The 14,329-nt window shown below is 39.6% G+C and overlaps 1 pseudogene; it reads left to right on the top strand.

The window, feature by feature from the left end:
• The first annotated feature begins 6,818 nt into the window (after positions 1–6,818).
• LOC118240978 lies at positions 6,819–12,376 on the top strand (annotated as a pseudogene).
• The last annotated feature ends 1,953 nt before the right edge of the window (positions 12,377–14,329 follow it).

Here is a 14,329-nt window from a genome sequence, read left to right as displayed (position 1 = left end):
CTCTCCAGGAACTTAAGAGTCAGTGCTAAAATACCAAACCTTAATGAAGAAAGTATTTGGCCTAGATCTAAATTTAAATATCTAAATAAAAACTGAATGGTGATTGTAATGTTGTATACTACTACAACCCTACATTGTACAGTAACTTCTCCTTTCAATATATATTCCTGTTGTGATTTATAACAGCCGTCTTTGCAAACTGAAATAAAAAAAATTCTCCCTTGATAATTTTATTTTGGTCACATGAACTGCTGAGACCAAAACAAAGACTGGAGAAAGAAGTAAAATTGGACTTTGGTTTTTTTTTTTTGTTTTTTTTTTTTAGATATTTTGAATGTGTTAAGAGTTTAATCTAGTCTTATAAATTAGGAAAATTAAAACCTTTTGTACTTTGAGCTCTTGACTTTTTAGGGCAAAAAACATTTGAAATATCAGACATTCCAGTAAGTAGTAAATGCTGGCTCCAGCCAGAGTTGGCCAGAGAGAATCTAGAGGATTATGTGGCCTTGTTTGTTGTTGGTTTTCAGAGATTAAGTTACTGTGTGCTTTGGCTTTGACCTCATGAAATGTGATGTCACGTTTTCAGATTCTAGGAGCTGTATATTGACAGCTATAGATATAGGATCTGAGTCAGGACAGGCTAAATCTGAGTCAGAAGGACTACATTGTGTCAGACAAATTATTATTGTTGTTGTTATTACTATTAATATTAATATTAATATTAATAATACATTTTTGGAATGTGCTTTTCAAGACACAGTACACAGTACAGAGTGCATACAGGGACAGAGTGCATACAGTTAAATAGAGCAAAATATACATAATCTACAAAGATACCAATAATTGTATGTCAGGGGAAGGGGCTAAATTAAATTGTAAATTTAATTTTTTTGTTGAATATTTGCAGAGAAGAGAAGAGGCAAAGGTCTAGATGAGAAGAGTTTCATAATGTTGCATAATTAGCAAAAGGCCATGCTCTTACCGATGAGAGACATAAGTGAGGAGTGCAGAGGAGTGTAGATGAGGAGGAGAATTCTTTGTGGAGAATAATCTTGAAGAACACGAGTGAGGTATAAAGGATCTAAACCATGAAGTACTTTAAATGTTAGGACTTATATCTTGAAATCAATTCTTTGTTATAGCAAGCCAGTAAAGGTTGTGAAGAACAGGGGTAATGTGTTGAATTTTATTCATTTACAGACATTTTACAGAAAATCCAGCCAATAGAACATTACAGTAATGAAGGCACGGTGTTACCAATGCATGTACCAATGTGTCTGCGCTAGTTTTTGAAAGAAATGTGCAAAGACTGGAAATATTTCTGTGATGAAAATAACAGGTATGAGTGAATTCCACTGACACAGTACTATCTAAGATGACACCAACACTCTTAACTTGTGTACTGCAAAAGAGAGAAATGTCATAAAATGATATATTAGATTTAGAAACAATCAACAGGACTTCAGCTTTATTACACTTCAGCATCAGGAAGTGCTGATCCATTTTTTATTTTTTATAAATATTATATAACAGTAGAAGTTAGAGAAGTAGTGGTTGACAATGTGAATATATGCTGGGTATCATCTGCATAACCATTGAAATCAATATAATACCTCATATCCCAGTGGAAGCAAATAAATGATTAAAATGAAGGGGACCAATACAGACCCTTGGGGGACACCATGTAGAACAGCAATAGATGATTTCAGTGGAGTCAATGGATATAAAGGGTTTACTATTTTCCAGATATGAAGTGAACCAATTATGGGCCAAGTTGTTGATACCTGCTGCTGTGTCTGTAACTAAACATGCAAAATTAAAAGGGCAGAATTCCATAAACATTTTGCTCATAAATCCACTCTATAGCAAAAACTATTTAGTTGAAAAGAAAATATAAAATCTAGATTCAGGCATAGCCAAAATATCCCACCAAACTGCACTGCCAGAGAGGTGAAAATTAAAAGGACTCATCCTTCTAAAAAATAAAAGTAGGTAATTTATTATTATTAGTTATTATGGTTGATTGCCATTGGCTTTTTTAAAATGAATGTTCTACACAGTCCTACTGTTCAGTGCAGAAACCTCTGTGCTTTGTTTTTAAAACTCTAAATTATTCTATGCCCAAAAGGGGGCAGTGTGCTTCTTGAACTTGCAACATATTGAATGTGGAAAATGTCAGCACACATCCAAAACAAATTAATGTCCATGACTGCACAATTTAGAATGTGCATTTAGAGACCTCTCTAAGTACACAGTGGAAAATTAAATGGGCCCAGGGACTGTTTGCACAAAAAAAGCATGTATGGTTTCTCATCCATGTTAAGTCACACTGCATGTGGGATGACTCATCATGGGGTTCAAGAGTAACAATCATCATGGGGTATTATGACTAGCAATCTCATGCCATTGACAGGAACATTTAAAAATAACCTCTCTCAGTGTAACAGTGTCTCTATATCATGGGTGATACAACTGCCATGAGCTTTGGCTTATAAAGTTTATAAAGTATAAAGAATCCCAAGTTTAATTAATTGCAGACTTGGAGAGGAAGACCATGGTGAACCCCAGACTAAGGCACAGACTATGTAAAGGTCACCCTTTTATAGTTAATTGGCATCCTAATATGTGTGATCATTTGAGAAACCAGTTCAAATCAGTTCATAGATCACTGGAAATGGGCAACTTTCTTCAGAACCTCAATGATCAGATACCACTTCAGACCACCTGTGGGAGGGAACAGAGGGTTGTGGGAGTTTCCAAGACTTAATTAGCTGGATGTAATTTGTCTAGAAATGTTAGAATATGTCTTGATTTGAATGTGATTACTGTTCTAAAATTAGTTTGAATGCTGTACATACTGTATGAATCCAAGATAAAGTTGGAGTGGCATCTTTGAATGTCTCAAGAACTCCAAGTTTTTCTGCAAGATTTAACAGTACAACTACTTTTCATTTGCAATTTCTGAGCAGGTACGTTATACTGTTGTCCTGCTGTGCAACATTATGAAGACTTGAAATGACTGTGTTTCATGAGCATGTAAGGCAACATGCACTTGTATGGTACATTTCACATGAAGAGGAGCCCTTGAGGTATTGCTTACCACAGTCCACACTGAAGGTTTTGACAAGATCTTGGCTAGACTCACAGATTCCTCAAGCCAGACGTAGCAGGAATAGCAGAAGGTGTGTTTGAAACAGTTCTGTGGGTTCGGTTTAATGGTTAGGATATGTAATCTAGGGTGGGGTTTAAGGGTTGGACACACTTATGGTTTGAAATATGAAAATATTCTAAAACATGTTTATAGTCTAAAATGATTAGTCTGTCTAATGTTGAGTCCCAAGGCATTTCTGCACATATACTCTACATATTAATATGTGATCTTATTTTTTCCAAAGTATCACACAATTGCACATTCCCCTGTATATCACAGTGCTGAGGCTTCTTTGTGCCATGTTGCTTTTTCATTTTATCCTGTTAAAAAAGAGCAAGAGCAGATTATCAACATACAAATCACAAAAGCTTTTTTTAAGCTCAATCATTAAAGACTAAACTAATTTGTATTTATCTGACTTCTTTTTATCTACATGTTTTAATGTGAAAGACATGCAGGTACAAGTTGTGTTCTCCTGCTTCACTACATGCTGTGCAATATCAGTGATGATCACTGCTATCATGTCACAAACAGGTACTTCCCCAAAAAATTTCAAAATTAAAAGTATAGCTGGTAAAAACATCACCCAGACTGTGTTAACTATTGTGGAAAAATAAAATAGTGAGAGATTTGGTTGCTAATTGAATGGTGATGGATTCTATGAGGAGCAGGAGGAAAATGTTGATACCTACTGCTCTTAATGAACCATTAATATAATACCATTAATCTAATCTCTCTCACTTCAGTCACTCACTCACTCTCACTCTTATTCTCTCCCACAACACAACATCCACATGTACACAGCTGCCTCCACTCCTCCCTATTCCCTGGGCTCATTAATCATGACTATTTGAGGCTTAGAACATGGTTAATTTATGAGAAGGGAAGTATGTGAGAGAAACAGGAAGGCTGTCAAGCTATTCTGGGGATGTCTGGAATGAAGTGTGTTCATGAGAGTTGGCATTTGCTCAGCATTCTATAATCATACAGCAAATGTCGATCTGTGAAAAGCTTTAGATAAAGTTTATGCTTTAAAAGCTTGAAGCAAAAAACTCTGTGCAAAACCATGTTTCCACCACTGGGAACAGTGTAAGTGCCAATGCAGTTCCAGTAGCTGGAAAGACTCAATGCACTCCCACAGATAAGAACTGAATGCCTTTCATATGCCATAAAATAACTTATATTAACATCATTGTACTTTGTATTTCTAAACAAAACGTAAGATGTAGAATTTCAGTGAACTTTCCCATTAGCAGTAGCCTCTGTCTTAACTATGTGTAATGAGACATGAGTAACATGACAAAAATAACTGCATTCACTGCACATAAAATTTTGTCTGTCTATATTGTAAACATCTGATCAACATTTTATGGCAACATATTAATCAATCTAACCCGATTGGTAAGTAGCCTTGTCAAATGTTGCCTGGGAAAGTATGTGTTCCAGACATTAGTCTGTTTAAAGATTTATATTGTTTTAAATACATTGTGTGCATACACACATACATTTAGCTGACAATTTTATCCAAAGTAACAATCATGGCTGAGTACAACTTGAGCAACTGAAGGTTAAGGGCCTTGTACAGGGGCCCAACAGTGGCAAATTGGCACTCATACCTGTACCAACACAGACAACCACACTCACACCTACACCCACACTGACATCCACCCCACCTACACCCACACCCACACTCACCCATATACCCACTTCCACTTCCACACAGACGCACACACACAACTACACCCACAGCCATACCTACACCTACATACACCTCCACCCACTTCCAAATCTATGCACACACCTACACCCACACACACATACACTCTCCTCCACACCTAGATACACACACCTACACACACCCACACACACCTACATCTAAACCCACATCCACACCCCACACACCTACACACTTACATCCTACCCACAACACAGCCAGACCTATACCTACACCGGCACCCACACCTACACTTACATACACTATTCTGCTACTCTTCTGTCAGCTTTCTATGTCTAAGTATTTCCAACATGCCATTATTAGCTAGTGCACATCTAATGAATGGAACATGATCCAAGCGTGATGGGAAGTTATTGATTTTTTTATGTGAGTTGAAAAACCATAGGCTATAATTCACCTGCTAACAATTAGAGATGGGAAACCCTATTCCCATAGAAGTACTGTTGCTTCTGACTGAACATACACTCAGAAATGTACAAGTACTTTTCCTAAAATTTATAAAAGTAAACTAATCATTTCATTTAAAAGTACTCAGAATGTAAATAATTTTGCATTACTTTAGAAAGAAAGTTATTTTTAAAATTCTAAATTTGTTGTCATAAATTATAACTGTTGTCAGAAAGCAAAAAGGAAAAAAAAGAAGGAATTGCTATCAGAAATTGTTGATATCAAATGAAAAGTATCTTATCAAACTAAATCAAATATGTATAACTGTTTGTCTCAAACTACCACTTTGAACAAGCAAACAAATGTGTAATGACAGACATCACATTTTGTTACTCCTGCTGAAGCATTTACAACATCAAAAAAAAATTGTACTAATCCAAATTCATTGTGAGTATATGTCTGGGCTTCCAGAACGGTCCCACGGTATCCAACAGTGATAGCAATAGACTGAGGCAGGGTGGAGGATATGCCCACATTAAAATGGAGCATACAGTAATGCAGTATACTGTATAATATATGCTGAATAATCAAAGTGAAAGTGTGAGTGGTTTGTTTCAGGTGTGTCTGTGCTCTCACAGCTAAATGTTCCCATAAGTGGTTTACTGCACTATTCATGACAGTTCCTTTATCTAACAAACATTTAAGCACCAAAATAAGTGTGTGCTAATTCTTGTACCAAATAGATATTATATTATCTGTATATTTCTTGTACCATTTACATATTTACAATGTGCACAACAGCCTCCTCTGTGGGTAGGGGCTTTGGAGGAAGAGGTGGAGTGTGGAGAGGGAGGGGGAGGGGGAGCTGAAAATATATTGTGGAACCATGACATTCAAGAAACCAAATAATCGTTTTGTAATGTGCTGCTGATAATAGAATGTAGGGTTGGCAGGAACAGATCGTCCTGCCACAACAAAAATAAAACCCTGAATTCAAATAGTCTGTGTGCAAATATACATTTAGATTTTTTCTTCTTTCAATTCTTTTCTGCGTTGTAACATTTGCAATATTTAGGAAATGTTGATTTCTAATCCTAGCTGTCATGGGACGCACCCCTCCCCCCCCCCAGTCACGTGGTACGGTCCACCGCGTGCAGGGGGTTTCACCTTGTTTGTAACCACGCCCTTTGTAAATGAAGCACCTGTACGGGGTTTAATGTCTTGTGTCTTTTGTCTATTTAAATCTCTGATAGTGTGTGTACTGTGTTGGTCATTGTGAGTCTGCAGTTGTATGTAAATACTTGTGTGTAGTCCGTGTTTAGTTAAATGTATACGTGATGTCTGACGTTAATGTTGTGTGTGAGTGCCACAGTTATTCGTGTGTGATGTCAATAAATGTCTCACTATATCGAGGGAGTCTGTGCGTCCTGCTCCATGCCCTTAGGCACTAGGGCCAGCAGATTCGTTACACTAGCATTATACATTTTTTAAAAGGATAAGGCTCAAGCTTGACAGCACTACATTAGCACAACTAGTTACAGCGTAATGGGCTTAAAGAAACGTGGCGTTAATAAAAGCTCAGATCACAGGAAAGACCTAATATTCTTTATGTACCATGGCACTACTCTGACAAATGCTCTCAAGATCACGCGTGGTGGCTTTCTTCCCTCCTCCAATGGCATGCTGGGACCTGGTGTCTATTTGAGCTGGAGTTTACAGAAGGCTTCTGCTTACGCACATCATCTCCCACCTCGTGAAGAACAAGCTATTTTGAAGGTTAGAGTGCACGTGCATAAAGTGAAAAAGATTGACCGTCAGGGTCATCACCTCCAAAAGAGATGGCACAGGAAAGGATATGACACTGCATGGGTTCCACCCAACTGTGGAATGGTAGCTAGTGGGCTGGAGGAGCACTGTGTGTGGGATTCTAAACGGATCGAGGTCATAGAAATATTGAATCGGGATGGAAGCTTGAAGGATTTATCACCTCCTGTCCCACCCCCAACATGCCCAAGACCCCCAACAAGCTCAACACACCCAACAGCCCCAAACCCCTTAACACCCCCAACACCCCCAATATGCTCAACATTTTTGTGGTTGTTGCTTAATTTGTCCAGAGCAATATTTAATTTTTTACTGCACTTTAGTAATTTTAAATATCTTTACTTCACTTGAGTATTTTTGCACATCATACCTTTGACTTGCATTTTGTAAGACATGCATTTCATAAGACAAATCAGTACACACTACATTTTAAAACCAGGCTCGTTGTTGATTTTTTTGTCATGTTCTGGGCATCAGTTTAGTCACTGCCTTGTCTGTTGATTTTTTTTCTTGCCCTCAGAGGGCATATAAAGTACTTTTACTTTTTTACTTTAAGTACATATAAGAGTGTGTACTTCCATATTTGTACTTGATTTTTAAAAAGCTATGCTTCAACTTTTTACTTTTTACCGGAGTATTTGTTCTTTGATTTGAGTAAAGGAATTGTGTTCTTCTGCCACCTCTGAATAGCCAAAATATATTGACTTTGGCTTATATGACCTGTATAGAGAATCTACTTTTACATGAACTCTGAACACTACCCTGACAGCAAAAAGTTGTTTTGAAAAGAATTTTGATATTTTTGAGTTCTAGTGTAGTAAACATCACATCTGTCTGTTATGACTCTCAACTTTAATTCATTAGATTGAGACTGTTGAATGATCAGGTTTTTGATAAAACATTCCACCTAGTCCTCCCAACACCATTTGCAAGAATCCACCACGACTGGAGGAGTGTCTGAGGAGGAGCTACAGGTAGAGTGTCTGGCTGCTAGTGCACACGTATCCTTCATGCAGTCAAACACAATCAGGAACTCTGCAAAAGCAAAGGCAGATAAAGAACCACCACCAATGAAAAACTGCCCATCCCTCCTTTGCCTAAAACAGCTTACATAACAAAGACAATAAACAGAAGTTGGCAAAGGAAGAAAAGCAAGCTGAAAAAAAGAATTAGATTGAGTCCAGGAAAAACAAGTATAAATATTGGATCAGCTTTTCAGAGATTTTAGGAGCTACAGAACCTGAAAAAATTAAAACTGATGCCGATTTGGCTAGATTTCTACTTGACATGCTTGATTTAGTTTTTGATTTGATTTTTGAAAAAAAGAATAATTCACCCACAAAGCTAAAATAGTAATGGCTATAGTAACACTCCATAGTGCATTTCTCATTTATCTTTGATTCTGCAGTCTGGCTAAAATAAGCTTGTTTCCAATTCTTAAGTTACTGGTTAGTGTTGTTTTATTTGGATGTTGATGAAAATCTGTTTTTGAAGGCAGTCGTAATGGTTTGATGTTTATGTGTGTCTATGATCTAACAGCTAAATGTTCTCATAAGTGGTTTACTGCTTTAGAACTATTCATGACAGTTTCTTTACCTAACAAACATCTAAGCACTGAAATAAGTGTGTGCTAATTATTTTACTGAATATATATTGCTGTAGATTGCTTTTGTATAAAAGATTTATTTCTGCTTGCTGTTGTCCAGCAATGTTGACATTTTACAATGTTCTCTTCTGTGGAGAAGGGCTTTGGAGGTGGAGCTGGAGCACAGCTAAGAGGGAGGGGCCTGGTAATTTTCATTCAAATTATCAATCTTACCAACTGCATATACATGTCATCAGTTGGAATGTTTAAAAACTTCCAAACTCTCTCATGGCACTATTTATTCCCACAGCATACCAAACTACATTCTACTTATGCACTATACAAAGTGCAGAACTGTCTCAATAAAAGTGAAAGTAGAAGAACGTCATATTTCATTTATATATTTGTTTTGCAGGTAAGTATCAGAGTCTTGATGTTACTTAAAATGAAACTTTAATGTAGATAAACTGACGAATTTATTTGTGGATCTCATAGAATGAAAAGATTGTGGAACAATGACATTCAAGCGACCAAATAATAACTTCATAATGCTCTGCTGATAATGTAATGTAGGGTTGACAGGGACAGGCCTTCCTGTCTCAAAAAAACTCTTACTTCAAATATCTGTGACATCGACGGCACAGAAGGAGCAAGCGGCATGGCTGCAAGAAGGTGCTCTTTATTATCCATAGCTAAAGATATTTGTAAGTAACGACAGAACGAAAACAAAAGGTGAACGGACTTGGCTTAGATCTTCGGTCTTGTTCCTTCAAGTCGTAGTCCACTAATGTGCAGCACTGTCCTCGGTGACCTGTGGGTTGATATAGCAAAGGAGAGAAACAAGGAACAGGTGAGAGGGATTAGTAAATAGGTGTTTGGGAGCGGGGCAGGTGTTTACTGTGATCCTGAGCAGGAGGGGTCATGTCCCTCCTGCTGGAAGACCGGCCAACCGTGACAGAACTCCCCCCGAAGACTCCACCAGCCTCCTGGAGCACGGCTGGCCTGGCCGACGAGGAGCAGGCTTCTGCAGGTGCTCCCTGTGGAAGGAGGCAATGAGGTTGGGGTCCAACACTTGGGAGGCCGGTATCCAGCAACGCTCCTTGGGTCCTCAAGGTATTGCAATCCCGATCTCCTTCTCCGGGAATCGAGCAAGGCCCTCACCCGGTAGGCTGGCTCAACCCCAACCTCCAGCGGTGGAGGCGGGGCCCCTGAAGGACTCTTTTCCTCTGAGAGGGGACCTTCCACCACAGGCTTCAGGACAGACACATGGAAGACTGTCTATGCGGTAGGTAACCTAGTTCACCCGCCCGGTTATGGTGTACAGCAGCAGGGAGTAACAACTTAGCAGGAAAGAATGTTCAAGGATGGTTGAGATGCCTGGCACCTGGAGTCACAAGATTAGCGCATGAGAGAACAACGGAGAATGGTGGGGGTATATGAATTCATGTGAGAGAGAAGTTTGAGGCTTCTCTCCCTCAGTGCATAAGAGACAGAACCAATAAAGCTCGCTCATCTGCACATCTGGCACGAGTCCAATTGATTTTTCCTCCACAATTTGGCATAGTCGGCAGGATTGCACAGCTCTGTACCCCGCAACTGAGAGGGAGACGTCCATGAGGAAAAGATGAATATCCTCATCTCCTAAACCTCGTAGTTGAAGGGAGAAAGGAGTTCCAGAGACAGGATCCAGACTGCTGCAGTCAATCGTAGAGTGAACTGAGGGTAAGGTGGATCTGGGGGCTGTTGTAGGGAGGTCTGGGACCTCGAGGGTCTGGGACCCAGTGCAGTGTGATGACACTGGGGCAAAAGCGTAGACTCCAAAATGTGGACTGAAAGAAAACAGTGGCACCAGAGTCCCCTCTAGTTGACGGACAAGAGTGGTAAAGAGCCGACTCCAACGAGCCGCGGATGAGGACCACTCGGGAAAGTTTGTTTTAGTATGGAGGACAACAGGGTCAGTGTTGTGCGGATGACAGAAGCCAACTGAGTTAGTGGTAAACAACTTTCCAATATTGATATTAAATTGATTGTTTGATGCCTCTGATTGTGTAGAAAAAAAGAGTGAGAGAATAATATTATTATTGTGTAACACTAACGGGTTAATAACACATTTTATTGATTTCTTTAATTTTGATTTTATTATTGATGCAGTGATGGGTAACAACAAATGTAAGAAACAAAATGCTGAAACAGCTGCACCGTCAACACACATCATGCACACCACACCCTCCCAGCACACACACTCTTCCTCATATCCGAAGTTTACCGCACCTCCTTACTCCTGCTTGCCACAACTGTCCCTAACAGTGCAGGGTATACGTATGTCATTCCTGGTGGATTCAGGCACTGCAAAATCTGTAATTCCAGCTAGGGAATTAGATGTCCCGTTATCTGGGAAAACATTGACTATGGTAGGGGCCACTGGACACACTACCCTAGAGCATTACTCACACCCTCTCCCTTGCAAAGTGAAGGGGGTTGAAATTTCACCCATGCATTCTTAATGTCCACAGTGTGTCCAGTAAATCTGTTAGGATAAGATTTGATGCACAAGCTATGCATCGTAATTGAGTCCAAACCAGAGGGCCTAAAGGTAATTGAGTCTACAGCGCAACAGATGTACTCTGATAAAATTGAACCACTGTACTCATACCAGTGGATGATTGTGCAGGAAACCACCAGAACTGACTATGTGCAGGTGTCACATATCCTCAAACGACGTGAACAAAAAGGGGTAGAAGTAATGAAATTGGAAAACCTGCACTGTACCACATATGTGTCCGTAGGGCCTGATCATGAATATGAAAAGGAATGGTTTGGCAAAGAGCTCTCAGGAGAGGTAATTTGCCTCGATTATGTGTATTGGGGAAAGGGGAAGTGCGCAGCCTCAGTGATACTAGCCAAAGGCCCGCCTACTCACCAAAAGGAGCGTTTTGCCGTGCACTCTCAAATCCTCATGTGTCAATCACAAAACTGAGAGGCCTTGAATGGGAAAATTTGGGGCCCTAGGTTAGTGTAGAACAGGACGTTGCATGGGAAATTAATGAGAAATCATGTGAAATCATGTTAGGTAGTGATAATGTGTGATATTATCAAAGGGGGGAAATGTGAAATGTGCTTAATGCTTAAAAAAGGGGGAAAGAAATGTGACCTTTGCCCTTGTCTTGACCAATCTGCAAGAAAGGCAAATAGAGAAGTGATGCAAGTTATACTGTGTATGACTATGTATGTGACAAATAAACCAAACTTGAACATTAATGAAAGGAAAGGCAAGAGGTTCAAGAGGAAAGGCTGGAAGTTCACCCTGTACCATGGCACTACTCTCACAAATGCTCTCAAGATCACGTGTGATGGCATTATTCCCTCCTCCAGTGGCATGCTGGGACCTGGTCTCTATTTGAGCTAGAGTTTACAGAAGGCTTCTGCTTACCCACATCATCTCCCACCTGGTGAAGAACAAGCTATTCTGAAGGTTAGAGTGCGTGTGGTTAAAGTGAAAAAGATTGACCGTTAGGGTCATCCCCTCCAGAAGAGCTGGCACAGGAAAGGATATGACACTGCATTGGTTCCACCCAACTGTGGAATGGAGGAGAACTGTGTGTGGGATCCTAAACGTATCAAGTGCATTAAAATATTAATAGGTATAAAAGCAGTGAGAATTCATCACCTCCTGTCCCACCCCCAAGATGTCTAACACCCCCAACATGCCCAATACACCCAACACCCCCAACACTGCACCCCCCACAATGATCTGTGCATAGTTTTCATTATTTTTATTGCTGTCTTTTTTTCTATTTTGTTTACTCCTGCTGGAACATTTTGAAGTGTATTGTTATGTGTTTTCTCTTCTGTGTTATATAAATGTATCACTTAACACATTTTAATGTAAAGCACCAGGACATTTCCAATTCAAAATGAGAGTTGTCATCAATAAAAATGATCATGATAATAATCATGACAACATTATTGTTGTTGTTGTTTTGTCTATATAAGCACAAGTAAAGTAACTTGTAACAAAGTAAAGCAACTTTGGGTTTGAGAAATGCATTACAATAATGGAAGTTTTAGTTTAATTAAATTTTACTTAATACATATTGCACTATATGTCACAACTACCTGGCATTCTACTCTCCTAAGTACTAATCTAAGTTGATTTTAGTTTAGGATTATTGAAGTATGACATCTTACAGCACCCCTAAAGTTATCTGCATGTCCCATAATGGAATGGACCTCTGTCATGTTATATATACTATTGTGCACCACACTGTCAAGATCAAGTGTGATGGCTGTCTGAGGACATGTCCTTATAACAGATTTCCTCCTCTCGACCTCTCTTAAGGTGTTAGGATGTGTTGCCACTCATGTGTTCACACCACTAGCTGCCACATTATAGTGCGAGTGCAATGGACAGCACAAACTCAACCAGAGGCTTTAAAAAAGACCCATAGCACTGCGAAGTGCATGTGTCTGAAAGGGATGGACCATGCCTGACTATTTTCATGTAATCTGTTTTTCTTGTTTGTGTGTTTGTTTGCTTACTTGTTTGTAAATGGGCAGTGATCCGATGCACAGTTTGGAAACACAAAAACATGGTACTTAGCAGCATCAGTATGATGAAACGTGATGAAGAAATTTCTTAGAAATCAGGCCATAGTAAGATTGGAAGCACACTTCCTGGCACTGTTTAGACTTTGGCATCTGCTGTATGACTCACTGCAACTGGGCATGAACTAAATGACACGGACCCTGAAAATGCATTCATCTTTATATTAGAAGCATCAGATAGGATCTGACATAAAATTAGATTTTGGGGGGGGGGGGGGGGGGGGGGGGGGGGGGGGGAGGGGGAAATTGCATTTGAGAATGTCTGGGCCTTGTAAGTATGCCAAACTACAGGATACTACAGCATTTTCATTTAGGAACAGTAGCAAATATTGTGCATCTATATTGGCCTCTTCCTTTAGATAATCTCCACTACTGTAAACAGAGAAACCTTAGCCTTTACAAGCTTTTGATGAGACTGTAAATCAATATTAATTTGCAGAGGAGAACACCAAAACATGTTGAATGTTTGATTCACATGCACACATACATATGCACACACACACACACACACACACACACACACACACACACACACACACACACACACACAACAAGGTCTGCGTCAGATGCAGGGGAACCAGGGAACTCTAATGAAGAGTGGGCTACTAGAATAGACAATAGAGAATAGAGAATAGAGGACTTTTTGCTACTACACAAGCAACCCCAGTGTGAGAGGATGGTATATGCATGTGGGATGTGGGATGCTAGGAAACCCAACATCTAGACTAACACCTAAACAACTAGAAGCTCAGTGTTCCAACATCCACAAGCAGCAACTGCTATCACAACTAGAGATTGACGAGGTACAACACATATACTATGGGAAGGGGGAGCCAGGACGATAGGTCAGAGGGGAGATATCATCAATAGGGAACCAAGACCCAATGAGTCCATGCATCAAGTTCAGCACCAGAGCAGTTGATCTGAGAATTAATTTCACAATGGACAAACTACCAAGCCAAAGCACACAAGGCCAAGTGAAGTACCTCAAAGGCTGTTGGAAGTTGTGAATGCAGTACTACAATACATTGATAATTGAGAT

Source organism: Electrophorus electricus, chromosome 2 (assembly GCF_013358815.1).
Source record: "Electrophorus electricus isolate fEleEle1 chromosome 2, fEleEle1.pri, whole genome shotgun sequence".
NCBI lineage: Eukaryota > Metazoa > Chordata > Actinopteri > Gymnotiformes > Gymnotidae > Electrophorus > Electrophorus electricus.
The sequence above is the reverse complement of the archived record's forward strand: the minus strand, read 5'-3'. Positions and strand labels throughout refer to the sequence as shown.